We start from the raw sequence: 27,854 nt of genomic DNA on the forward strand, positions 1-27,854 counted from the left end.
AAGGAATAAAGAAAATACAAAATAAGAAACCATGTGCCTAGGGATGATTAGCCAATTCAACACTTACTTACTACCTCATTGCAATGACTGAGCAGAGAGAGAGAGAAAGTGGTAGGCATTACTGCCAGTTAAATACTAATTGTGATCTCATCCAAGTGAAGACTCAGGTGATATTATAGGGAATTCTGGGAAATACCAAGGACTTCTGGGGATTGAAGTCTAGGATTCAAATCTCCATTTTTACGGCTCCAAATAGCATAGCATCCAAATTTCTAAAGGAGAAACAAGTGGAATTGTGGGAGGAAATAGATAGAAAAACTATACTAGTGGGAGACCTGAACCTTCTTCTATCAGAACTAGACAAATCAAACCAAAAATTAAATAAGAAAGAGGTAAGAGAAATGAATGAAATCTTAGAAAAGTTAGAGTTAGTAGATATGTGGAGAAAAATAAATAGGAACAAAAAGGAATACACCTTTTTTTTCAGCAGCACATGGTACATTCACAAAAATTGACAATGTATTAGTGCATAAAAACATTGCAAACAAGTGTAAAAGAGCAGAAATAATAAATGCAACCTTCTCAGATCACAATGCAATGAAAATAATAATTAGTAAGGGTACATGGAAAGGTAAATAAAAAATTAATTGGAAATTAAACAATACAATTCTCCAGAACCAGTTAGTCAAAGAACAAATCATAGAAACAATAATTTCATTGAAGAAAATGACAATGATGAGACAGTCTTTCAAAACCTATTGGATGCAGCCAAAGAAGTACTCAGGGGTAAATTTATATCCTTGAGTTCATATATTAACAAATTAGGGAGAGCAGAGGTTAATGAATTGGGCATGCAAATTAAAAAACTAGAAAGTGAACAAATTAAAATTCCTCAGATGAAGACTGAATTAGAGATCCTAAAAATCAAAGGGAAATTAATAAAATTGAAAGTCAAAGAACTATTGATTTAATAAACAAGACTAGAAGCTGGTACTTTGAATAAACAAATAAAATAGACAAAGTACTGGTCAGTATAATTTAAAAAAAGGAAAGAAGAAAATCAAATTGACAGTATCCAAAATGAAAATGGAAACCTTATATCTAATGAAGAGGAAATTAAGGCAATTATTAAAAAGTATTATGCCCAATTATATGGCAACAAATATGGCAATCTAGGTGATATGGATGAATCTTTACAAAAATATAAATTGTCTAGACTAACAGAGCAAGAAATAGATTACCTAAACAACCCCATATCAGAAAAAGAAACTGAACAAGCCATCAAAGAACTCCCTAAGAAAAAATCCCCAGGTCCAGATGAATTCACAAACGAATTCTATCAAACATTCAAAGAACAACTAATCCCAATATTATGCAAACCATTTGACAGAATAAGAAAAGAAAGAGTTCTACCAAATTCATTTTACGACACAAATATGTTACTGATCCCAAAACCAGGCAGGTCAAAAACAGAGAAAGAAAACTATAGACAAATCTCCTTGATGAATATAGATGTAAATATTTTAAATAGGATATTAGCAAAAAGACTCCAGGTTTCACTATGACCAGGTAGGATTCATACCAGGAATGCAAGGATGGTTCTATAATAGGAAAACCATCCACATAATTGACCATATTAACAAGCAAACTGACAAAAATCACATGATTATCTCAACAGATGCAGAAAAAGCCTTTGATAAAATACAACACCCATTCCTATTGAAAACATTAGAAAGCATAGGAATAGGAGGGCCTTTCCTAAAAATAAGAAACAGGATATATCTAGAACCATCAGCAAATATCATCTGCAATAGGGATAAACTAGAAGCCTTCCCAATAAGGTCAGGAGTGAAACAAGGATGCGCATTATCACCTCTATTATTTAACATTGTACTAGAAACACTAGTAGTAGCAATTAGAGAAGAAAAAGAAATTTAAGGTATTAAAATTGGCAATGAGTAGACCAAGCTATCACTCTTTGTGAATGATATAACGGTCTACTTAAAGAATCCTAGAGAATCAACCAAAAAGCTAGTCAAAATAATCAACAACTTTAGCAGTCGCAGGATACAAAATAAACCCGCATAAGTCATCAGCATTTCCATATATCTCTAACACATTTCAGCAGCAAGAATTAGAAAGAGAAATTTCATTTTAAATCACCCTAGACAATAAGAAATACTTAGGAATCTATCTTCCGAGACAAACACAGGAACTATATGAACACAACTACAAAACACTCTCCACACAATTAAAACTAGATCTAAACAATTGGAGAAACATTGATTGCTCATGGGTAGGACGAGCAAACATAATAATAATGACAATCCTGCCCAAATTAATTTACTTATTTAATGCCATACCCATTGAACTACCAAAAAACTTTTTTACTGAATTAGAAAAAACCATAACAAAATTCATTTGGAAGAAAAAAAGATCAAGGATATCCAGGGAAATCATGAAAAAAAAATGCAAAGGAAGGAGGACTTGCAGTCCCAGATCTCAAACTATGCTATAAAGCAGTGGTCATCAAAACAATTTAGTACTGGCTAAGAGACAGAAAGGAGAATCAGGGGAATAGACTTGGGGTAAATGACCTCAGCAAGACAGTCGATGATAAGCCAAAAGATCCCAGATTTTGGGATGAAAACCCACTATCTGATAAAAACTGCTGGGAAAATTGGAAGACAGTATGGGAGAAATTAGGTTTGAATCAACATCACACACCCTACACCAAGATAAACTCAGAATGGGTGAATGACCTTAATATAAAGAAGGAAACGATAATCAAATTAGGTGACCACAGAATAGTATAGTTGTCAGATTTTTGGGAAGGGAAAGACTTTAAAACCAAGCAAGAGCTGGAAAAAAACCACAAAATGTAAAATCAATAATTTTGATTACATCAAATTTAAAGTTTTTGTACAAACAAAAAGAATGCATACAAAATTAGAAGGGAAGCAACAAATTGGGAAACAATCTTCATTACAAAAACCTCTGACAAAGGTCTAATTACTCAAATTTATAAACAACTAAACCAATTGTACAAAAAATCAAGCCATTCTCCAATTGATAAACGGTCAAGGGACATGAATAGGCAGTTTTCAGCCAAAAAAATCAAAACTATTAATAAGCACATGAAAAAGTGCTATAAATCTCTAATAATCAGAGAAATGCAAATCAAAACAACTCTGAGGTATCACCTCACACCTAGCAGATTGGCTAACATGACAGCAAAGGAATGTAATGAATGCTGGAGGGGGTGTGGCAAAGTTGGAACATTAATGCATTGCTGATGGAGTTGTGAATTGATCCAACCATTCTGGAGGGCAATTTGGAACTATGCCCAAAAGGCACTAATAGACTGTCTTCCCTTTGATCCAGCCATAGCACTGTTGGGTTTGTACCCCAAAGAGTTAATAAGGAAAAAGATTTGTACAAGAATATTCATAGCTGTGCTCTTTGTGGTAGCAAAAAAATTGGAAAATGAGGGGATGCCCTTCAATTGGGGAATAGCTGAACAAATTGTGGTATATGTTGGTGATGGAACACTATTGCACTCAAAGGAGTAATAAAGTGGAGGAATTCCATGGGGACTGGAACAACCTCCAGGAATTGATGTAGGATGAGAGGAGCAGAACCAGGAGAACACTGTACACAGAAACTGATACACTGTGGTACAATTGAATGTAATGAACTTCTCCAATAGTGGCAATGCAGTGATCCTGAACAACTTTGAGGAATCTATGAGAAAAACCACTCTCCACATTCAGAGGAAACACTGTGGGAGTAAAAACACCAAAGAAAAACAACTTCTTGAATACCTGGGTCGAAGGGATATGGTTGGGGATGCAGACTCCAAATGAACATCATAGTGCAAACAACATCATTGAAATAGGTTCTGATCCAGGACACAAGTAATACCCAATGAAATTGTCCGTTGGCTGCAGAAAGGGTGGGTGGAGGGGAGGGAGTGAAATAAAGTGAATATTGTAACCAAAAAATAAAATAAAATAAAAATAATAAAAATAATTACACACTGTTGGGGAAATAAATATTAAATATAGATTTAAAAAGTATCTCCTCTTAGAGTCTAGCAGTAGGATAAAACTCAAACTATTACATAATAATAATTTACATAATAAAGTGCTTATATGAGGTCCTAGATCCTAACTGGAAAGCATTATTAAAAGATTCATGAGGGGAGTTACTCGTAAAAGGTGAGATTTTAAAGTATAAGTAGAAATTCATGTGGAAAGTAGGCACAGGGTAGGGAGGAGAAGAAAATATAAAATAAGATAAACTAAGACTTGGAGGTAGGAATATGCAAGGTCTGTTAAAAAGTCTCGTTTGGTTAGTAACAGAGTCCATGGAGAATAAATAGTATGATATAGGAAGGTAGTGTTGGGTCCAGATTGTAGGAAACATTGAATACCAAACAACAGAGTTTGAAATACATATGCTAAGCAATAGAGTATCTAAATAATTTTTTGTAAAAATGCAATCCTGCCAGATATCTGCATAAAGACTAAGTATGAATTAGGAGGCAGGAAGACATGTTACTGCAATAGTCTAGGACAGAGGTTAGCAAACTAAGAATTTTTGGGTCACAGCCCAAACAAAAACAAGTGGTAGGCCACATTTGGCCTGCAAGATATTATTTGACAACCCTTGGCCTAGAATAATACTGTGAGAACTATTATTTGAGAAACAGCAATAGGAATAAAGGAAGGGATGGATAAGATGACCTCAGAACAAATATTCATACCTTCTCACATAATATTTCCCTTGGTACCTTTGGCAGACAAACATTGGGATAGATCGATTTCATGGCTATTCTATTATGTTCTCTTCTCCTCAGGCTGGAAATATAACAGAGGCTAGGCTGAAGGATCTGACTCCACTCATGCCTGTGATATTCATCAAGGCTGTCCCTGTGGACAAGCAAGACAATCGAAGTATCTATCCTTGTCCAGTATACAAGACTTGTCAGTGGGGACCCACTTATATTTGGACATTTGGTCTGAAAACTAAAGAAGCTCCATCCAAATGGATATTAGCTGGTGTGGCCTTGCTTTTGCAGATTTAGTTTCTTTCAGAAGCTCTTGAAGGCAATGAGGCTTGTGTTGGAAATTTCCTAAGGGAAACTATGCTGATTATGTAGTTTGCTTTGGTCAATAAGCTAAGATAAGAAAGGGAAACAAATGTTTAAAAATGGATGTAAGGATAGAATTTGTGACCTCAACTGCTAAAGTGAAAGCATTTTCCCTTAGCTAAGGAAAAGCTAAGCACTGTCCTTAGATCAGGGGTCAGAAAGACACCCTTAAAGTCAGAAGAATAAGGCTTCAGACCATTATTCACCCACATTTAATGTTCAAATCTTTGATCAGAACCTATATCATACTATTTATTCTCCATGGACTCTGTTACTAAACAAACGAGACTTTTTAACAGACCTTGCATATTTTATTCTCTACTCCTTGTATTCCTTAGAGATTTCTGGTTAGGCTGGGTGGGTAATATGAGTAGATGTATAAGCGAATTAAGGAAAAGATCCTTTTCACTGAAAATAATTGCCTTTTACTTCCCTCTAAGTATTCAAAAATCCCTGAGAAACTCCCCAATGTTAGTAAGGTGGACAAAAACAGATTGGGAAGAGGTTGCAGGAAAGGGAGAGAAGGACTTCAATACAATATAATTTTCCTAATATCTTATTTGACTATATAGAGCAATAGGGACTAACAATGAGTGTTTATTGAGCAAGCACTCTCCCTGGTATCATAGGAGATATAAGAGAAGTAGAAAAATGTGATTCTTCAACATAACTAAATGGAACATGAGGAAAACTGCCTTTGGAGAGGGACACTAGTCTAGGGACAACCTTTGCAAAAACAGTTTTCCTTTTGGGTTTACCAATTAGATAGAAAAAAAATTTTCACCTCCTACTTCCCTACCAAAAAAATACTTCTAATCTATAAATTCTGCTGAATTGAATGTACATATTTTTTCTCTCTCCTCCTATCGGATTCTCCATCTACTGACAGTTTTCCTTATCCTAAAGGATCCACTCCCACTTGAGTAAAGGGAACTCCTGAGTCTTGCATTTCTTCAGCTTTTCCCACCTTTGCTTTGGTAAAATAGAAAACTTGACACCCTTTCGCCACTTTAAACTGCACATGATAGTTTGTAGGTCCACCTATGTACCTGAAGGTGCCACTACCATTCAAGTGAGCTGAGAGGGATGAGGCAGAGAAAGAATGAGGGTATGAGATGATAGCTAAATACATGTAAAATTATTTTGGTTAATTGTGTGACTTATCAGATTCAAGTGGACACAAGAAACAACACTAGGAGGTGAGTTGGGGAATGAGTCTTTTCTGACAAGCAAGTCTAGAGCCACATTATCTATGTTAAGGCTGATAAAATGGAATGTAGCACCTCCCCTTTAATCCAATCAGAAGGAATGATTACCAAAAATAGGAATATCCATCAATGGGTATAATTCCTTCTATATTATTTCTCTATAGCATGGATTTTTTTAATGGACTATTAAATGGGATTACTCAACCTTAGGTTATTTTAAAAGATTTTTCTCCTGTGTGGGATCTTTGATGTTTATCAAGGCTTGAGTTCCAGCTGAAGCATTTCCCACAGCAAGAACACTTAAAAGTTTCTCTCCTGTGTGAACCCTCTGATGTCTCTTAAAGTTTGACCCCCGAATAAAACTTTTTCCACAAATAGAACATTTGTATAGTTTCTCTCCTGTATGTGTTCTTCAGTGATGGCATAATCCTGAGATATCACTGGTGTTTCCTAAGGTCTGAGCTCCAACTGAAGTTTTTTCCACAGGTGGAACACTGATGGTGTTTTTCTCCAGTATGCATTTTTTGGTGGATGACAAGTTGAAATTTGTGAGCAAAGCTTTCCCCACAGTCAACACATCTATTTGTAATATTATACTTCTATCCCAGGAGGGTTCACAGCTGGCCTTTCTGGCAGATCTCTTTCTTTTCCTCCTTCCATTGGGAATCTTGTTCCACTGGACTAGACAAATGCTGACCTAAGAGTTTCCCTAAATTCTTTAAAAAAAAAAAGGCTTTTCTCTGCCTTTATTCTATTCAGAGGATTTTCTTGGATGATAAGATCTTTTCTTACTCCAGAGCTTCTTAGACCATCCTCAATGAATTCATTCAAGGGAGCCAATGAAGGTACCTTTTCTGAGGCTTGCTGGAAACAGATCTTTAGAGATTCATGGACTTTTATGTTTTCCAAATGAAGATTCTCTTTGTCATTCTCTCTCCTGTCTCCTGAAGGAAAACATATTAAACATACTAAGCCTGATTTTTAAGCCATGTCAGAGGAAGGTCTATCATAAGGAAAGTCCTCATGGATTCAATATTAAATGAAGGCAGGTAGTGAAGATATTATACATAATTATTCACCACAAAAATAGTCTCGCTAAAGTATATGGCCTTTCTCCTGCTTCCTATGGAATGATTATAAATTAAATTTACCAGTGAAGTAGCCCCCAAAAGACCAAAGATAGAAAAATTAAAAAGAGATAAAGCAGACTGAATTTTAAGGGACAGACCTGGCTTCCCTCCCCCAGGAGATCAAGCTGTTTATGCAGATAACAAACTAGTTTCTACTTAGCTTGGGGGGGCAGGAGACAAAGAGGAATTTCGGGAATATCAAAGGGTCAGCAAACTTACATTCAGTTAAGTGAAGATAAACACTCCTTGGATAACAGCCCCCTCATAAATATAAGGGTTGCCTCCTCATCTCAGACCCCACATTCCTGTTTTAAAGTCTGTTTGTTGCCAGATAAGAACCTGTAATAACTTCTATCTTGTAACCCTATATAATCTGTTCCTTAATGTCAAACCAGCACAGTTTTCCATTAGGGAATTCTGTCCCAGCTGGTAGATTCTTTATTTCTATCTTTTATTAATGAATTATGGTTCCAATAATTAAAATTCTAGGTGTTTGAACTCATTTGTGAAGTGTACCACTTCACCATTGTGTTTACTCTGGTAACTATGTTCTGATTCAGCTTTCAGCAGAACCTGAGTTATCAGCTAATTTATCAGATCAGATTCAAAGAAGGCTTTTCAAATAGATGCTATCAGGGAAACCAATACATGACATTATTCTGAAAACATGGAGAGAAGTAATTAATGAAAATATGACCAATTATCGGCAATACCCAGGTTTAACACTAGCCGTATTTTGGAGGAAAAATGTGACCCATGTTCAGAACAACATGATATGTTCAAATCAACACCTGGTAGTGAGGAAGAAGTTGAGCTAGAGCTGAATTTTGATACTCAATTTGCTGTGCTAAATATTCTCTTATTATTTTATTATGATATCATGTAATTCTCTTAAACTTAGGAGTAAGAAGAGAGTGGGAAGGAGAAACAAAAACAGCCAAGGGAAGGGGTGAGGTGTCACTCACCTATGCAAATGTTTCTAGGAATTTCTTCGTTTGCATGAGAATGTGATCCATCAGGCTTTTCATTCCATCTACCAGGTTACTTAGGTCTGGTTTAGAAACAGGAATTCCTGACACAAAAAACAAAGATGAATTTGGGTGGGAGTAGAGGAATGAATCAATATCTTCAAACATCTTAAGGATTTTTATGTTTAAGAAAAGAGAGACATTCTCTTTTGTACACAGGGTAAGAAATAGGACCAATTGGAAGTTAAAGCAGATTCAGACAAAACTAAGAAGGCTGTTCAAGGGTTAATATAACAGTTTTCATTTATTGCTTCTGTCTGCCACTTACCTCAATGCCTAGGTTGCACCATAGATATATTCCAGATGGTTAGGCATCAATTGTACAACAATTGGTATATAAACAACTTTACACTGGATCTGTAAGAGGGTATAGCTCACTTCATAATAGCAGGTTTGCCCCAATTATGATAATCCTACCTCCAGAAATTTTACTGTTCCAAATCCTTACCTAGTGAAACCACTTTCCCATAATCCTCCAGCATGGCATCCCAGTAAATTTCTTTCTGAATGTGATTCAGATACCGCTACTGCTCCTAGAAACAAACATATATGAAAGTGGAAAAGTTTAAAATTAAAAAAAAGCTTTTTAAAAAAAGTAGCTTCAAAAGAAGAGCTCACTTCTTTATAATGCTTTGATATTTACAAAAGTCACACAATTAGGGTTAGAGCTGGAGTTCAAACCTAATCCTTCTAACTCTAGGTCTTATAATGCATTTTATTATACTCTGATCCCACATCTAAAACAATGGGGAAAACATATCAATCTAGATTGGTTCCTACTAAAAAGTCAGGGGCCTATTTTTCAAATTTATTTTTTAAATTGCATCTGCTTAGGACCTTATTTCCACTATAACACAGAGAGGTCCTGGAAAATCTAGTACTACAACATTCTTATCAACCAATAAAAGTTCTAGTAAATATTGTCTACCAAGAATGAATTCAGTGCTAGTCTTTCTCTTCTCTCTAATTCCTGACCTCATATTACAACTCTGACATTTCTATACTGATAGTACTAAACAACTTAACCTTACAATTCCTCAAATTACTCATATCCTCTGACTACTTTTCCTTCCCACCACAGCTACGCACAGAGACAACAATCTTACATATACAGATATTTTACTCAATATGTTACTCAGTATGTTCAAAATTACTCAGTGAATTCTAAAAAACCTTTATCTTGTGTTTTCATCCTATTTTGCCTTCTGCATCACAACTCTGAACTCTCACTATGACCTTGTGTAAAGAGAACACCCCCCAACCCCCAGGAATTACATACTGATATTGCCCTTCCTACATTCCTGTGCTACATGTACTATGTCACATGAGAGCTTGGGACAGGGACCTAGGCACACAACCCAGAAGGGAAAGATCAGGAACTGGGGGTAGAGGAGAAGAAATAAAAGAGAAGGTTCCAGGATGTGGGCTCTTGCGATTCCCTTGGATAGCAGTGGTGAAGGACAGTCGTTGAGAGAGATAGCCATGTGGAGAGACACATGGCAAGATTAGAATAGTCTTAAACATCCTTCTATCTATCTGCTTTTCTTTATTCTAGTAATATTAATAAACTTTATGGAAACTAAGAACCAGAGCATTAATTTAATTTAGTTTTCATAACCTTCAATTCCTCTATTTCTCAGGCTTTTCCCCAGCCATTAGTCATATTCTCCTCTTTTTCCCTATTAAATTATACATTGTCCTATTCTTTTGTGTTCTTTGCCCCCTTCTGAAGCTCCTGCCCTGCCAAAGTGGTACTTTGGATTACTTCCATTATCTTCTGCCTTTGCAACATGTATCTTGCAGAGGAAACTCTTGTTTTTATTATCATGGAAAGTCTTCTGAACTAAAACAAATGCAATTTTTTAAAAGTTGGGAGGAAGGAGAGGTTTAATTACCTTTTTTTTCTCTTCCTCTAATCATCTATATCCCCATTCATGGCATTTAACTATGTATTTTTTTAAACCCTTATGTTCTATTTTAGAATCGATATTGTGTACTGACTGGTTCCAAGGCAGCAGAGCAGTAAGGGTTAGGCAGTGGGTATTAAGTGACTTGCTTAGAATGACAGAGCTAGGAAGCGTCTGAGGCCAAATTTGAACCTATGAACTCCCATCTCTGAGCTTGGTTCTCAATCCACTGAGTCACCCAGCTGCCCCTCCATTACTCTAAAGTACTCTAAAGATTTAGCCAAGAACCCTTTGATATGAATAAATATGCTTTTGTGTGTTTTTTTTTTAAAGGGTTGAATAAAGCTGGAGAAAAATCACAAAATTTTGCTAATTGGGTCCAGTAGAAATTTATGTTACATAATCTCAGCTGGGATCTGACTACAGCAAGGAAATAATTTTAAACCTCCTACTCAATTTACTATCTCATTCACCAGAACACCTTTGCTTAAGCCTTTTCATTCATACTCAAACTTTCTACAGTTTCTCCCTTCCTCATTCTCCTAAAAACTGTAACTCATACTTCACTGAAAAAATTGAGGCTTTTGTCAAGAGCTCTCCCTTCTCTTGTCTTCCTCATCTCGCATTACTGGAATGTCCAATTTTGCCAGGAGTTTAAAACATTGGGATTTCTTTTATTTTAAATCTTTTAAAATATTTTTTCCAATTACATGTAAAAACAATTTTCAGAATTCTTTTATTTTTAAATTTTTGAGTTCCAAATTTTTTCCCTCCCTTTCTTCTTCATTTAAAAGGCAAGCAATTCAACATGGAATTATCTTAGATCATCATATTGCAATGTGACAAGGAAATCACTTTAAAAGACTGATATATATCAATTTAAGGTCGCCAAGGAATTCAGCTATGTAATTCCTAAATGAAAACTCAAGTCAGCAGTCAACCTTTTATGGAGTTTTTAATTACAAACAGGAGGAAGAAAGGTATTAAAGAGAGAGAGAGAGAGAGAGAGAGAGAGAGAGAGAGAGAGAGAGAGAGAAAGGGGAGAGAAGGGAATAAGGCTTAAATACCCCCTCTGTTTAGGCTGGGCCAAAAGGCCCAAGCCCTTAGATAGCTGAGGCAAAGAAAAGAGATCAGTCCCTATCACTCACGTGACCAAAATGGAGAAACAGTCTCAGGGGCCTCCACCTCCAGCCTCCTTCAGAGCAAGCCCTCCTCTCAGACCTCTCCAGGAGCTCTCCCTCCAGGACCTTTCTCCTCTCAGACTCCTTCAGAGCAAAACTTCTCAGAGCACAACCTCTCAGAGCAAAACCTCTTGCCCCCCCAGTCCTCAGACCCCACTATCTTTAAGGAAACCCTCTAAGTTCCCTCCCCTCAGTTCTCACATCTACCAATCACTGTCCATGTCTTCCCTGTGCCAATGGTGGCTCTAGCTTAATCCAGGACCGCCCAGAGGTCTGCCCCTTTGCATATGTCTGTTGAAGGTCATATTCTCAAATAATTAAATCTTGATCCTTGCTGCAGCCCTTCCTAAATCCTTTTACTCTGAGTAGGGTGGAGATTGTAGTTTCAAGACCTGGTTCTGTCACTCCAAGTATCTCTATTGTATCAATTCTAAAATCAATCATGACTCAAAGAACTTCCTGTTCTATGCTTAAGCATAGGTCAAAGCCCTTTCCATTGTTTAGCAAAAGGTTTCTGTCCTAAAGTAGTCTTAGGTAGGGAGGAGAAGGATCCTCCCATGCCAAGGGATTTCACATTCCAATAGAGTTCTTACTATCAGTAGGAAATTTTTTCCAGTATGAGATTTCCCAATGGGGAAATTTCCAACATTCATAAGTCTAAGAAATTTTAAGGTTTACAGCTACAAATAGCAAAGTCATTCAGAGGTGATAATCATATAATATTGTTGTTACTGTGTACAATGCTCTCCTAGTTCTGCTCACTCCAGTTTTGCATGAGCTCAGTTTTCTAAGTTTTTTTTTAAAGCATCCTGCATGTCATTTCTTATATTTCTCATAATTCCATCCCAATCATACTACAATTTGTTCAGCCATTTCCCAATTCATGGGCATCCTTGATTTCCAATTCTTTTCCACCATAAAAAGAGCTGCTATTTTTGTACACATAGGTCCTTTAAAAAAAAATCTCTTTAGGCTATAGACCTAGTAATGGTATTGCTTATAGTATATATGGTATATATGCCCTATGGGCATAGTCAAATTGCTCTGCAGAATTGTTTTTATCAGTTCACAACTTCATCAACAGTGAAAGCATTACTTATTACATTAGGGGAATGACAGGCTCCTTAATCTGGACATTCAAGAGAATGTAACTAACAAGGCTTGGTAAGAATATATTTAACAGAAGTCTTGATAGTTTCATAACTAATTCGTAAGAGTTTCAAATTGAAAATAATCAGGAGGGGAAAAACCCTACTTATACCCATCATAGATGCCTTAGAATATAAATACAATATTGGAAGAAAAGATGGGTACAACTTGATAGGATATGAAATATAAAGAATCCAGTAATAAATCCCATGGCTACATATTTATATATAAATACAGAAAGTATATACAACATGCAAGATACTAAGAGATTCTAATGCAAGGAGGCAAATTTTATGTCAATAGCTATCAATGGAATTTCCAAAGACTGGAATATGGTTCTGGAGGAAAATTCTGTATTCAAAAGGTATTGGGATACATGAAAGGGTAATGAGAAACAGTAATCTTGTTTAGTAGGAAGCTATATTCCTACAAAGAAATAAAAGGAACAAAGTGAGAAACATGAGGAATAGTAAAAAGTAAGAAGAAAAGATGATGTGTCAAATGATCATCAATGTATACTAGAAAAAATCTGAAGAGAAACAGTTCAGCAAACAAAACACAAACCGGTATAGAAACATGAAATAAAACTAATAGTGGACTTCAGGTAAAGTGCCAAAAATTTCCTGACTTGCCTCAATGACAATTTCAACCTTCAAAAGACAGAAGAATGAAAAGAAAAATTCTATTCTGGATTTGATTTTTCCCTAACAAGGATTCAACTAGAATGAAAATGACAGGAAACTAAAATTTTTAAGTTGAGCTGTGAAAGGGAGGAAATATATTAGATAGTTGTTATTACTGAGGGTTTTTTTTAAAGATGGGCAAGTTTATAAGCAACAAAGAAGAAATACTGTCTGACCAAAAGATCAACAAGAGAAGGGGATGATGGAGATTCTAAGAGGCAGTGGTTAGGGGGGAAAAGCATCCCAGGAATAAGATACATCCAGTATAGTTCTTGACAAATAAGAAGTTTAGAAAGATAGGAAGGGGCCAAGTTGTAATGAACTATTCCAAAAAGAAGAGTTTATTATTTATGATTCTAGACATAATAGGGAATCATAGATACTTACTGAGGGGATGCCATAGACGTTAGAAAAATCATTTTGGCAGCTGTGAATTGGAATGGATAGATTAACATGAAGAGAAACTTTAGGTAGTGAAACCATTTAGAAATCCAGGAAGTTCAAACTGGACCTCTGACAGTTCTAGGGTATAGTCTTGCTCACTCCTTTCTCCTGGTCTGATTGCTTTTTACTTCATTTGCCCCAGGAAGTGAATGAGATAATATTCGTTGAGCACTTAGACCTGTACCTGCCACAAAGCAGGCCCTTGATAAATGCTTATTCCTCTCGCTTCTTAAGTAGGATAATCTTTGCAATGTTACACTAATCAAACTATCAAGAGATACAAAGAAGTTAGAAAAAATAATAACAATTAATTTGGTAGAACAAAAGATCTGGAATATCAAAAGAAACAATGAACTATATATAATGAAGTAGCAATCATCAAAAGCATTTGGCATTAGTATTAAAAATAGAAAAGTAGGTCAATTGAATAGCCTAGATGAGGAAGAATCAAAAATAATTTTAGCTCAATAACCCATGTTCAATAAACCCAGATATGTGTTACTTAAGAAAGGATGCCTTATGTGACAAGATTATTAGGAAAACCAAAAAAACTAAGAGACGTTAGTTTAAGCCAAAAAATCAGACCAATTTCAAAATGAATAGTGTGACCTGAATATTAAAGATTATATCATAAGAAAAGAAGAAGTGAAGTAGATCATATACTTTCCCAGCTATGGATAGGAGATGGATTCTTAACTAAACAAGACAGAGGATATAGAGGCAATTACAAAACTAGAGAATTTTGATTACATGAAATTGAAAACCTCTTCTATGCACAAAAACTAAGGGAAATGGTGAAATGTGGGGAGGGAGGGGGGAAATGCTATATCATATAATCCTGCTAACAGTCTGATATCTAAGATGCAAAGGCAACTAACCGAAATATATAAGACCAAACATTGTTCTCTAATAGAAAAGTAATCACAGGTTATCAACAAATAATTCCCCAAAAGAAATGTCACCTATTACAAAGCAATTGAAAAAACATTCAAAATCACTAATACTAAAATATGAAATCCAACAAAATCCTGAAATTTCACCTAACATTTAACAAAAAAGAAAAAAGATGGGAATAGTAGATGTTGGAAGGATTGTATAAAGAAGGATACACTAATACATCATTAATATAGATATGAATGACACAGTTGATAAAGTACTGGGTATGAAGTCAGGAAAGACTCATCTTTCTGAATTCAAATCTGGCCATAGACACTATCTATATGACACTGGGCAAGCCTGAGTTCCTCATCTAAAAAACGCGGCTCGTGCTGATGAAAGAAATGGCAAACTATTCCAGTATCTTTGCTAAGAAAATCCCAAATGGGGCACATGACTGAAAAATGATAACCAACCACCATTAGACCCAGAAATTTCAATACTGGTCACATACTTCAAAAAAGTTAGATAAAAACAAAGGTTCCACATACACCAAAACTCTTATGGTAATTTTTTTTGCATGTGGTAGCAAAAACCCAGAGACAAAGTAGATTCCTGTGAATTAGAATTAGCAAAATAAATTGTGGTGCATGAACATGATAGAATATTGCTTTATTGCATGAAAAAGTGAAAATGATAAATACAGAGTAACAGGGGGAAATGTACATAAATTTATGCAAAGTAAAATTAACAGAAAGAAATGATGAACTGGAGGATTTCTATATGAACTGGAAAGACCTCCAGGAATTGATGCAGAGTGAAATGAGCAGAACCAGGAGAACACTGTACACAGAAAATGAAACATTGTAGAATAATCAAATGCAACAGACTTTTCTACTAATAGCAAGGCAATGAACCAGGACAATTCTGAGGGACTTATGAGAAAGGACTCTATCCACCTCCAGAAAAAAGAACCAGGGGAGTAGAAATGCAGTAAAACAAAACATATTGCATGGTTCAGTGGAGATATGACTGGAATTTTTGGCTTTAAAAGATTACTCTGTGGCAAATACAAATAATATGGAAATAAAGTTTTGAACAATGATACAAGTGGAATTGCTTGTCAGCTCAGGGAGGAGAGAAGAAAAAGGGGTGGGAAAGATCATGAATCATGTAACCATGGAAAAAGATTCTAAATACATTAATTTTTTAAAGTAAAATTAGCAGAACCATAAAGTAAAATTAGCAGAACCATAAAAAAAACCCACCAACTTAAACAGAAAATAACAACAAAACAATTGAAACTCAATGCTTTGAAATTATTATTTTTTAAAAACCCTTACCTTCCATCTTGGAGTCAATACTGTGTACTGGCTCTAAGGCAGAAGAGTGGTAAGGTGTAGGCAATGGGGGTTAAGTGACTTGCCCAGGGTCACACAGAATGCTTTGAAATTATAATGATCAAATTTGGCCTCAAAGAAGCAGTCAGAAGATGCCTCCCCATACTTTTCTGTAAAGTTAGAACTATGGTGATAAACTTTTTATTCACTCTCTCTCCTTTCACAATACAGCTCGGGCACACACAAGGTCCTGACTGAGGAGTACAAGAGAAAAGTTTCTCTGCCTCCTTTTCCTATATAATCTGTTCAAAGAATAACCACTCTGTGGTAAGCAATAGGAGGTGTGGACATTGTTCTAATGCCAAACTTTTTAAATAAATTGGTTTAGGTTTTGCTAAATTTTCATTGTAAGGGATGTTCTCTTGTAACAGATGAGGAAGATTATAGCACTTATAATGCCTTACTACTGGCTGTCTCCATGTATATAATGCTTTGGCCACCTCTAACCCACCATGGTTCAAAACAACTCAACTCTGATGTTCTATGAAATGTCTTTCTTGGCTATCTCCTCATCCCTACCACTCATTCAACTAGTACTTTCCTTCTGAGATTTCTTCCATTTATACTCTATATAACTTACATGTGGAATTATTTTTTTGTATGTTTTCTTTACCATCCTTAAAGGCAGGAAACTTGGGTTTGTTTTTTTTTTTCAAAAGAAATAATACGCTGATAGCACATAAAGTAAGGTTTAAAAAATGTTTACTGACTGACCAAACTGACTGACAAAAACAATGTAGGGGCATAAACTCCTCACAACCAAATGCAGAAAAGCAGATATATTAAATGCAATCTTTTTATTTTTTTTAAAACCCTTACCTTCTGTCTTGGAACCAATACTGTGTATTGGTTCCAAGGCAGAAGAGTGGTAAGGTGTAGGCAATGGGGGTCAAGTGACTTGCCCAGGGTCACACAGCTGGGAAGTGTCTAAGGCCAGATTTGAACCCAGGACCTCCCATCTCTAGGCCTGGCTCTCAATCCACTGAGCCACCCAGGTGCCCTTTTTAGAGCATAATGCTAAAAAAAAATTACACTTAACAAAGGCCTATAGACTAAAGAATAAAAATTAAAAGAAAACTAAATAATCATATTCTGTACAAGTGGGTCATAGAACAAATCATAGAAATCACTAACAATTTCATTAAAGAGAATGAGAACAAGGAGACAATATACCAAAAATTTTCAGATGGAGCCAAAGGAGTACTTAGGAGAGAATTTCTATTTCTAAATGCTTATATCAATAGGCTAGAGAAAGGGCAGATCAATGACTTGGGCAGGCAAATGAGGCTCCCTGAACCCACGAGAAGCTTCAAGGTAGGAAGATAGAAAAAGGATAGAAGTTTTGGATACCCCGAGGGGTGTGGTGGAGCCAAGTTATAGATATGAGGTGGCAGAAATGAGTCAGAAACCAGGCCTTATTGATTATAATAGGGCCACAGCATAACCCTGATCTTTAGGATGTCGCAGAGGCATGATCCATCCTAAGATCCACAATTAATACCACCCAGGTTGGAGACATGATAGAGAAAAGAGAGTGCCTGGCCAAAAGCCAGGTCCCAGGTGGGAGAGGGAGATAAGGAAGGACAGACATCAGTGAGAGCTAAGATCCAAGAGAGGAAGAGGGGGCGGAGCTTGCTGTGGCCCTGTATTCAATCTCTTTGATATGCAAATATACACAATACATAGGGATGATTATCATTGGTTAATGACAAGGTATAGGTGTGGTTTCTCTTAGCCAGGTGAACACAAAGAAACCTGTTTTCCCCCCTAACCTGGGGGAAGCTGGGGTCAAGGGTCAGAGGCTTTCCCAGCCATGCGCAAGACTGAGCATGCTCTCTTCTAAGACAATCTTTACATTCTGTTTCCCTGGTCCCTAGATAGGTATGGACTGCTACAGCAAATAAAATTTTTAAAAAAGCTAGAAAAAGAATAAATTCAAAATCTCCAATTAAACACCAAATTAGAAATCCTGAAGATAAAAGGAGAGATTAATAAAATTGAAAGTAAGAAACCAATTAACTAATAATAATAAATAAGACAAGGAAATATAAAAAGTAATAAAATAGATAAACCTTTGGTTAATAAGATGTTATAAAAGAAAACCAAATTTCCTGCATGAAAAATGAATAGAATGAATACATAACAAATGAGGAAATTAAAGCAGTTATTAGAAGTTATTTTGCTCAATATTTTGGCAATAAGTCTGATGATCCAAGGAAAATGGATGGCTATTTTTAAAAATATAAATTGTACAGATTTACAGAAGAGGAAATAGAATATTTAAACAAACTTATCTCATAACAAGAAATTGAACAAGCCATCAATTTTCTCTAAGAAAAAAGCTCCCAAGGCCAAAAGGATTCACAAATAAATTCTAACCGTTAAAGACCTAAACTATATATAAACAGTATGGGAAAACAGGTGAAGGAACTCTACCAATTTCCTTCTATGACAAAAACATGGGTGCTGATGCCTAAATAAGGAAGATAAAAAAGGGGGGGACAAATCTTTAAGAGAGGTGAGTGATATAAGAAATGTCCTCAGGACTTATAAGAAAGAATGCTATCCAAATCCAGAGAAAGAACGGGAGTAGAAACACACACACAAAAAAACAACAAAAAAACCATATAATTGATCACATAGTTCGATGGGGATATGATTGGGGATGTTGACTTTAAATGATCATTCTATTGTAAATATTAATAATAGGAAAATAGGTTTTGAACAGTGAAACAGGAGTGGGGAGGGAGGTGGGGAGGGAAAGGTCATGAATCATGTAACCATGGAAAAATATTCTAAATTAATTGATTAAATAGAAAATGAAAAAAAAAGTCCTCAGGAGTATGTGGAGATGGGGAGGGGAGCAGCCCAGCCCCACGTCCCTCTGACTTTCTAGGAACAAACTCTGGTGAACTCTGTGCTGGGGCAACATCATGAATGTCCACAGAGAGGGCTCTGAGTGCCCCCTCTGTCACTCTGCTTTGCTATAGGTTTGCCACCACAGATACAGATCCATCTCTCTAATGAATATTGATTAAAAATTTTAAAATAAAATACTGACAAGGAATTTATAGCAGTATATCACAAGTATATCACAGTATATACACTAATCATCATGTAAGTTTTATACCAGGAATTCACACCTGTTTCAGTATTATGAAAACCATCAGCATAATTGACTATATTCATAACCAGACTAACAGAAACCATGTCATTACCTCAATAGATGCAGAAAAAGCTTCTGACAAAAACAATACCTAGTCCAATTATAAACACTAGAGAACACTGGAACAAATGGAGTTTTCTTTACAATGATAAATAATCACTGCTCCTATTCAATATTGTACTAGAAATACTAGCTATAGCAATAAAAGAAGAAAAAAGAAAATAAGGAATTAGAACAGGCAATAAGGAAACTAAACTCTTTAAAGATGATAAAAGTATACTTAGAGAATCCAAGAGAATCAACCAAAAACTAATCAAAACAATTAACAACTCTAGCAAAATTGCAAGATATAAAGTAAAACTACAGAAATAATCAGCATTTCTACATTTGCAACTAATAAAGTCTAATAGCAAGACATTTTATTTAAAATAACTGCAGACAACAGAAAATACATAGGGGTATTAAGAGAGTTTTTCTTAATTTTTCCCTTTTTCTATTTAAGAGGCAAGGGAGCAAAAAGATTTCTGAGTAAGAGTGTAAACTCTCAGTTAGTGACAGAAGAGTGTGGCTAAGAGTTAGTCAGTTATTCATAGCTGCGTTCTTTGTGGTGGCCAAAAATTGGAAAACGAGGGGATGCCCATCAATTGGGGAATGGCTGAACAAATTGTGGTATATGTTGGTGATGGAATAGTATTGTGCTAAAAGGAATAATAAAGTGGAGGAATTCCATGGGAACTGGAACGACCTCCAGGAAGTGATGCAGAGCGAGAGGAGCAGAACCAGGAGAACATTGTACACAGAGACTAATACACTGTGGTATAATCGAACGTAATGGACTTCTCCATTAGTGGCGGTGTAATGTCCCTGAACAACCTGCAGGGATCTAGGAGAAAAACACTATCCACAAACAGAGGACAAACTGTGGGAGTAAAAACACCTAGGAAAAGCAACTGCTTGACTACAGTGGTTGAGGGGACATGTCTGAGGAGAGACTCTAAACGAACACTCTGATGCAAATATTAACAACATGGCAATGGGTTCGAATCAAGAACACATGTGATACCCAGTGGAATCATGCGTTGGCTATGGGGGGAGGGGGAGAAGAAAATGATCTTTGTCTCTAATGAATAAGGCTTGGAAATGATCAAATAAAATATTATTTAGAAAAAAAAAAGAGTTAGTCAGTTACAGCTGGCAGTTGGAAAGAGGGTTTTTTTGGTCTCTGAGTCCCATGGGGAAAGGAGTGTGTGGCTTGCTCTCTCTGGGACTGAGAAACAGATTTAAGGCCTTAATAGCCTCACTGATTATTGATTATCTTGGGCAGAGAGATAGATCGTGGGTAAATTATTAGATAGTAAGAGTAGAAAAGTTAGGCCAGAAGCCTGGCTCTAGCAGAAGGCACTGCCCTCAAAGGTAGAGAAATTTAGGGTTTTCTAGAAATTTTTAGTTAGGATTGGGATCTTAGGTATAGTTATAAGTTATTATAAAACTACTCTCACTTTCCTCCTTTCTATTTCCTATCCTTATTTTCCTAATAATAAACAAAGCATTTTGCATTTAAGAAGCTGCTCTCCTGACTTTTGTTCAAACTCCTATCCTAAAACTTTAACCCTTCACAGGGTCTACCTGCCAAGAGAAACCTAGTAACTATAAGAATACAATTACAAAACACTTTTCATATGAATTAAGTCAGATCTAAACAACTGGAAAAACATTAAATGCTCATGAGTAGGATAAGTCAATAGAGTAAATATGCCGATTCTACCCTATATTAATTTATTCAGTGACATACCAATCAAACTACCAAATAATTATTTCAGAACCACAGAGGTCATCTAAATCCATTGTCTCCATTTTGTAAATCATTACTAACCATTGTCCCTACAAAAAACTTACCTAATGCCTTAGCCTATGTCATTTTCCCTATAAAGTATGTACCCCAAATCATTAAACTTTGTCTCTGCCCAGCAAGAGGATTTTCTGCGTCTCTCTGTTGGCCAGAACCTTCTGTAATCCCAGAGTCATTCTTCTCATCCTGGTTCAGCGACCCACAAGCTATTTGTCTCCATCATCTATCAAGCTCATCTATTTCTGCCAAAGTTACCATCATCCTTCCAGTATCCCAGGTTTCTAATCCTAGCTTTATCTTCAGTTTGGGGTGCTATACTTGTTATCTTATGCCCTCATGAAGTTGAGGCCTTGTATTTAAGATACCACACCCAAGCCTTTTCTGACCAGACTTACCAGATATGAAATTACTTTATTAGGTAAAATAAAATGCTACCATAAAACAATGTTCTGTCTTAAAATCCAGTCACTCTACTTCCTGATCTCCTTGTGTCAGAAGAGCCATTCTGTGACTGTCACTGTGATACCTCCATCATTGAAACCGTGCAGCAATCTCTCAGATATCTCTTTTAAGACCCAAATATAATATTCTCATGGATTGATCTCTCTTTTGGATAAATTAAGAACACCACACAGGATCTGCTGGCATCTCAGCTCAGATAGCACTATATGGTCAGTATATCTACCTTCTAACTTTAGTGTTCAGGCAGCTAAACATAGCACTCACATAAGCTTGCCATCTTTCTGAGGAACAAAGGGTAAATATTTAGAGAAGATTCTTGCTATACTTTGGAGCATGCCATGCTACTAGAATGCTTTGGCTCCAGAGAGGATTTCTCATCTCCTCTGGTAAAGTGATTATTAATTCTGACTTCATTAAGGCCCTCCCCTCTGCTAGCCATCTACCCAAGGCCTTAGCTGTTATTCATTACTCAGTTCACATTCAAGGAAGTAATCCAGTTACTCAAGCAGATGCTGTAGAAAAGGAAACAACTGTTACCAAACCAATCCATGTTTATCCCTTCAACCCACCAACTAACAATACCAAAGATCATTCTCTCCTACTCCACCATGTTCTTTTTCTTGTCTACACTGATGGAGAAATTAAAATTTGGGAGGAAAAATTCAAAGCAAGGCAAGATCCTTTCTCAGAAGTTTCTACCACCAAGTATGCCTCTTTATTCATAAGGGGAGTCATTTTGGCACTCTGGGAATGGTAGACTCAATAAAGTTTGGGTTGCCCCAGGTATCACCTCTTTGGCAACATGAATCTGTTATTCTTATATTTGTCAAATCTACAATTAACATGGCTTTAGGTCCCTCATTCCTTTTGAACATCTCAAAATTGATTTTATTAATATGCTCAAATCTGCCTGTTAGTATGTCACTCAGTTGGTTGAACCTTTCCAGCAAGGGAGTCACTCAAAGGTGATACCATTTTTTTTTAAGTAGTAGTGGCACACTATACGTACATAAACCTAAACCTGCACCCATCCTGCAGGTAAAACCAAAAAAGGAGAAAAAGCAGGATTTTGCCACACATGCCCTTCAGGTGGACAGAGAAGTGGAGTCCTCTCTTGTGGTATATAACTCACAATGATCAATCACCATTGCACTGAAAAAGGGAAACTATATAAAGTCCTCTGTTCAGAGCACCATCACTAATATAAAGCCCAAAATAGTAAACAAAGGAAGTCCAAAAAAGTGTCTCCTATGAATTTTTCTCTCCTTAATCCTTTTATTTCACAAAAATCCACGTATATGCTTATTGACACTTATTCTATTACCACCTACAGCCTTTTCTACAAATTGCGATAGGAAAAAATTGCCTTAAGACCCACAATCAAGAGACTATTCATTTAAGGAATACTAACCTTTTAGGAAAGCATAGATGTTGGAACTGCCATCATACTCATCATGGTGGCCCTGACCCATGGATCCATCCCCATGCCTATAACTGTGAAGACAAGATACCATACCTATTTAACAAAGAGGGGATAATCCCTCTAAACTTTACTGCTCCTTTTATTTTTGCTCATCATATAATAGTGTAAATTTTAACATATCTGATTATTCCAAACCAGCAAACTAATCAAAATAATCACTTAGACCCTTGACCATCTCCAGATAATTCCTAAATGAGTTTGTATTTCATGTAAAGTTTTCTTTGGAAGGGAATGCTGAAAAGAGGGTACATTAAACTGGACCAAGTTGGATAATATGTGTACAAAAAACAATAGGTAAAACTTCCCCCTTGTGTCTTACTGAATGTCTTCTGGCAGGAATGGATATAGATAAAAGATTGGGTATCAATTATTTTCCTAAGCAGTGATTTCTCCCTCAGTAGGCACTACCTTATGACACTCAAAAAAGAATGAAGATGGAAATGGGAGAAAAATCATTCAAATTATTCACTCCCAAGCAAAATTCCTAAGCATACTGTCTTTAAAAAACATGGACTATATAAAGAAATTGGAAACATTTCCAAGTGATCCATGAGGAAAAGTATTTCCTAAAAGATCAAAGGGGAAATTGAAAGGAATAAACTCCAAATTATTATTGATTTCCTTGATGACTTTAGCTTACAGATTAATTCCCCTTCCTTAGATAGAGATGGCCCTCCCTTTACAGCTAAATCAAACCAGCATAGACATTTCCTTAAAATTAAGATACTACAGATTTAGTGGATAGATTGATAAGATTTTGTTAACAATTATCATTCGATAGTAATTTAGAATGAGAATATACTTTTATAAGACTAGAATAATTACTAGATTAAGGTAGATTTTATAAGTCCCTTAGATTTAAGTTAACTATAAAAGGCTAAATTCCACTTACTGGCACCTGGAACCTGAAGGGAAATTTTCCTCTTTCTAAGCATCTCTATCAGATCCCAAAATCACATACTTCCTTTCTGAATTAAGCTCCATAGATTAAGATTAGTCAATTCAGACCAGACCATTAAGGAATATTTTCTTAAGTGTGAGTTCTAATCCAGTGAAATATTAGATTTAGAAGCTGTCACACACTAATAACACTCCACCGAGCTCTCCACATGCCTAGAATATTGCACTTCAGCTAATTTCCCGGGGAAAGATATCACAGAGCTAGAATAGACTTAAACTGATTAGATATCAGAGTGATGAGCAATATAAAGTCAAATATGACTCTTTAAGACTGTGAAACTTAGTGCCTAAAAAATGGCTATGTCTAGAGGTTGGAAGGAAGGGGAAAACAAATGAAGTTTGTTTTTTTTTTAAACAAGTGGTATTTGAGTCCATACAAGGGGATATGCACATCATCTAAGTCTGTATTGGAACTAAAGAGAAAGAACAGAGCTGAATATAAAATTTTGAGTCATCTAAAAAGAACTTATATAGACAGTTTTCACTTTACAAAGATTCAAAATTAATTTTATGTAAAGAAGTCTGAAAAAAATCTGCATTCCCGCAAAAAAAAAAACAAAACACAAAAAACAACCATTAGTTTTACTGTACAGTATTGTGCTCACTCTCCATTCCTGCCCCTCCTCTTGGTGCTCTGCTGCCTCCTGCCCCCCACCAAACCCCTAAAAAAAAAACCCTCTAAGTGAAAGCTGAACATAGATATCAGAATGAGAAATTGGCTTGAGAGCTCAAGAGCCAAGAGAACTTTGCCTCATTCCAACTGACCCAATCACATATCCAGCTCCCATATGTCTACCTTCCATCAATCTGCACCTGGGTGTTGAGAGTTATCCCCCTGGCCCCTATGACTTGCACATCCTTTACTCTCTTTGTATATATCCAGCCTACATATGTCTGTCCCCAACATGTTCTTCTCAGTTCTAGCCAGACCCCCATATGGCCCCAGCCTCTACTTGTTCCCTCCTACTCTCACTTCTCTGTCTATAGCCCCACTTTGCCTATGAACCATTTATCAAACTCTTCCCTCCAAAGGTGCATAGCCACCTCTCTAGCTTTCTCCATGTCTTTAGACAAATTTACATTACATAAAATTGCTTTACGTAGAGGTCTATGAAACTGTTAGCTTTACTGTACAGTATTGTGCTCACCTATATAAAGCAAGGTCTGAAATTGAACATGTGACCTGTCAATGAGTGGCAATTTCAAGATTCTATAAATCTTTCAGTGGTCCAACTGAACAGAAATGACCTCTTCTTTTTCTCTTTAGTATTTCATACCATTAGCCTCCCACTCAATAGGGCTGAGAGTGGAAGGTGACAGATTGTATTGATGTCATGCTCTGTAAGTAATTGATTAAAGAGTACACTATTCAAGTTCCACATATCATCCTGTCCATTGAATGCAGGGAAATTAAGGAACACAGAGTACTTGATGGTAGGAATGTACTGGGAAAGAGAAAATAAGAAGGCGCATAAAATGTGGAACCAAATTCCAGAAAAACTTGCTTTAGCCAAGAATGTTTCAGGATAATCTCTTTAAAAAATTAGAAACTAAATTGGGACAAGAAAATCTCTTCTTTTCCTTCAATTGAGGAAATACCTTGTTCAAGAATGTTGGGAGGGGAGATTGATTTTGAAATCAGATGTGGAAATAGCTCCATCTTGTGGACTTTTAAAGTATATTATGACTAAAGGTCATTTTTGACATGTTTTTTGGATAGGCACACTTCAGTAACTCATCATACACTTCTGCTTTCCTAAAGGTCTTGAAAGGCCATGCCTATGAAACTTCTTTGTAGATCTGATCAATTTGGGATAATTCCTGGCAAAATTTCAAGGAAGAGGGGTTACACAATATATGCTTTAGATTGGCTTCATCTCAGATTCTTCCAAAAGCCCTGTACAGCAAAAGTTTTGGCCAAAGCATAGAGGAATTACATGTACAAAGTGAGTATCCAGAACAAGGAAATCATATGTCATGTAAGTATTGAAGTATAAATGAAGTTTTTATCTGATTCTTCCATAATTTGCCAAAATACTTCCCTATAAATTAATTCCATCTCGGAAAAATAAGTCCCACTATGGAATTTATTTACCTCATTATCTGAGGTAATAGGGCAAATAAGCAAATGTGGAAAAACACTTTCCTGAATTTACATCTTATCCAAACCTGAGAGCTTCACCAGAACTTAGCAAGCACTGGACCATAAAATTTAGAGCTAGAGAAGACTTTGGAATCCATCCAGTGAAGAGTTTCTTAATCTGGGATCTGTAAACTTTTTTCTTATATTTTGATAACTAATTAATCTACAATTACCCTTACACATTGCAACTTCTCGATCAGTTTCAATATATCTCAAGTAAGCATAAGAAAGTAAATGGGAATTTGTCAAGTTTAGCAAAAGCCACAGATGACAGAAAGAGGCCAGCAGATGACAAAGCAAAAGTTTAGAAACTCAGAAATGCATATTTCCAATAAGGAAATATGGTACAAAGGAAAGGCTAAAAAATTTTATGCAGATTTTCCAGATTGTGGGGTTCCTAACCTCCTCAATGTGGAAGGGATAACTGCAGATTTATTAGTTTAGGTAAGGTTGTCATTTTACATTGGCTCTAGCCAATCATGAATATTTGATTATTTAAATCTGATTAAATAATTTAAGTTTGCATAAAAAGTGTTTTGTAACCCTTGGATTGTTTTAGCAGGTACACACTCAGGTATTTTATTCTGTGATTATTTTAAATAGGGTATCTCTATTTCTTCTTGTAGGTCTTTATTAGTGATATACAGAAATGCTGATGACTTATATGAGTTTATTTTATATCCCACTACTTTATTAAAAATTATTTTTTCAACTATCTAGTTGAATCCCATCAGATCATCTACAATAAGGGATAGTTTTTATTACTTTTGTCCTTTTTATTCCTTCAATGTCTTTCTCTTCTCATTATTATTATTTCCAATATAAAATAATATTAGCAATAATGAGCATCCTTGTTTCACTCCAGCATTATTGGGAAGGCTTCTAGATTACCTCAGTTACAAGTAATATTTACTGATGGTTTTTGGTACATGCCTCTTATTTATCATCTTAAGAAAAAATCCATCTATACCTAAGCTTTCCAGTATTTCTAACTGGAATGTGCATTATATTTTGTGGAAATCTTTCTCTGCATCCAGTGATATAACATGATTTTTGTTGCTTTTGTTATTGACAGAATTATATTGATAATTTTCCATTATTCACATAGATCCTTTTTGGTCATAATGTATAATCTTGTGAAAATCTACTGTAGTCTCTTACCTAATATTTTATTTAACATTTTTAAAAATTTGAATAATATACTGTTATTTTTTCCCCAAAATATATTTTCTTTTAATTTTCAGTCCAGAATTCTCTCCCTCTATCTTTTCCCTCCTCCCTCACTGATACAGATTTTAAATGTGCAATCAAATAAAACATCTTTCCGGTATTTTAATCCCTTTGTGGAAGAAAATTTTAACAAGAAAATTAGGAAATAAAGTAAGACATGCTTTGGTCCAAATTGGGACTCCATCAGTTCTTTCTCTGGTATCAGATGGTATTATCTTGGATTATTATAATGCTGGAAATAGCTAGATTATTCACAGTAGTTCATTGTATAATAATTGATGACACTGTGGTTCTGCTTATTTCACTCTTCATCAGTTTGTGAAAGTCTTTCCAGGTTTATCTGAAATTCTCCTGCTCTTTATTTCTTTTGGCACAATAGTATTCCATTTATACTCATATA

General features: G+C 35.8%; 1 protein-coding gene and 1 non-coding gene across 2 annotated transcripts in view; both read right to left on the reverse strand.

The window, feature by feature from the left end:
* Window positions 1-27,854, reverse strand: part of PSMD12 (proteasome 26S subunit, non-ATPase 12) — a 132,627-nt gene that overhangs the window by 81,015 nt on the left and 23,758 nt on the right. The window lies entirely within an intron of this gene.
* Window positions 16,308-16,445, reverse strand: LOC130457792 (small nucleolar RNA SNORA51). Its single transcript, XR_008917066.1, has one exon. It is a non-coding gene; the product is annotated as a small nucleolar RNA SNORA51 (small nucleolar RNA).

Source organism: Monodelphis domestica, chromosome 2 (genome assembly GCF_027887165.1).
Source record: "Monodelphis domestica isolate mMonDom1 chromosome 2, mMonDom1.pri, whole genome shotgun sequence".
NCBI classification, from domain to species: domain Eukaryota; kingdom Metazoa; phylum Chordata; class Mammalia; order Didelphimorphia; family Didelphidae; genus Monodelphis; species Monodelphis domestica.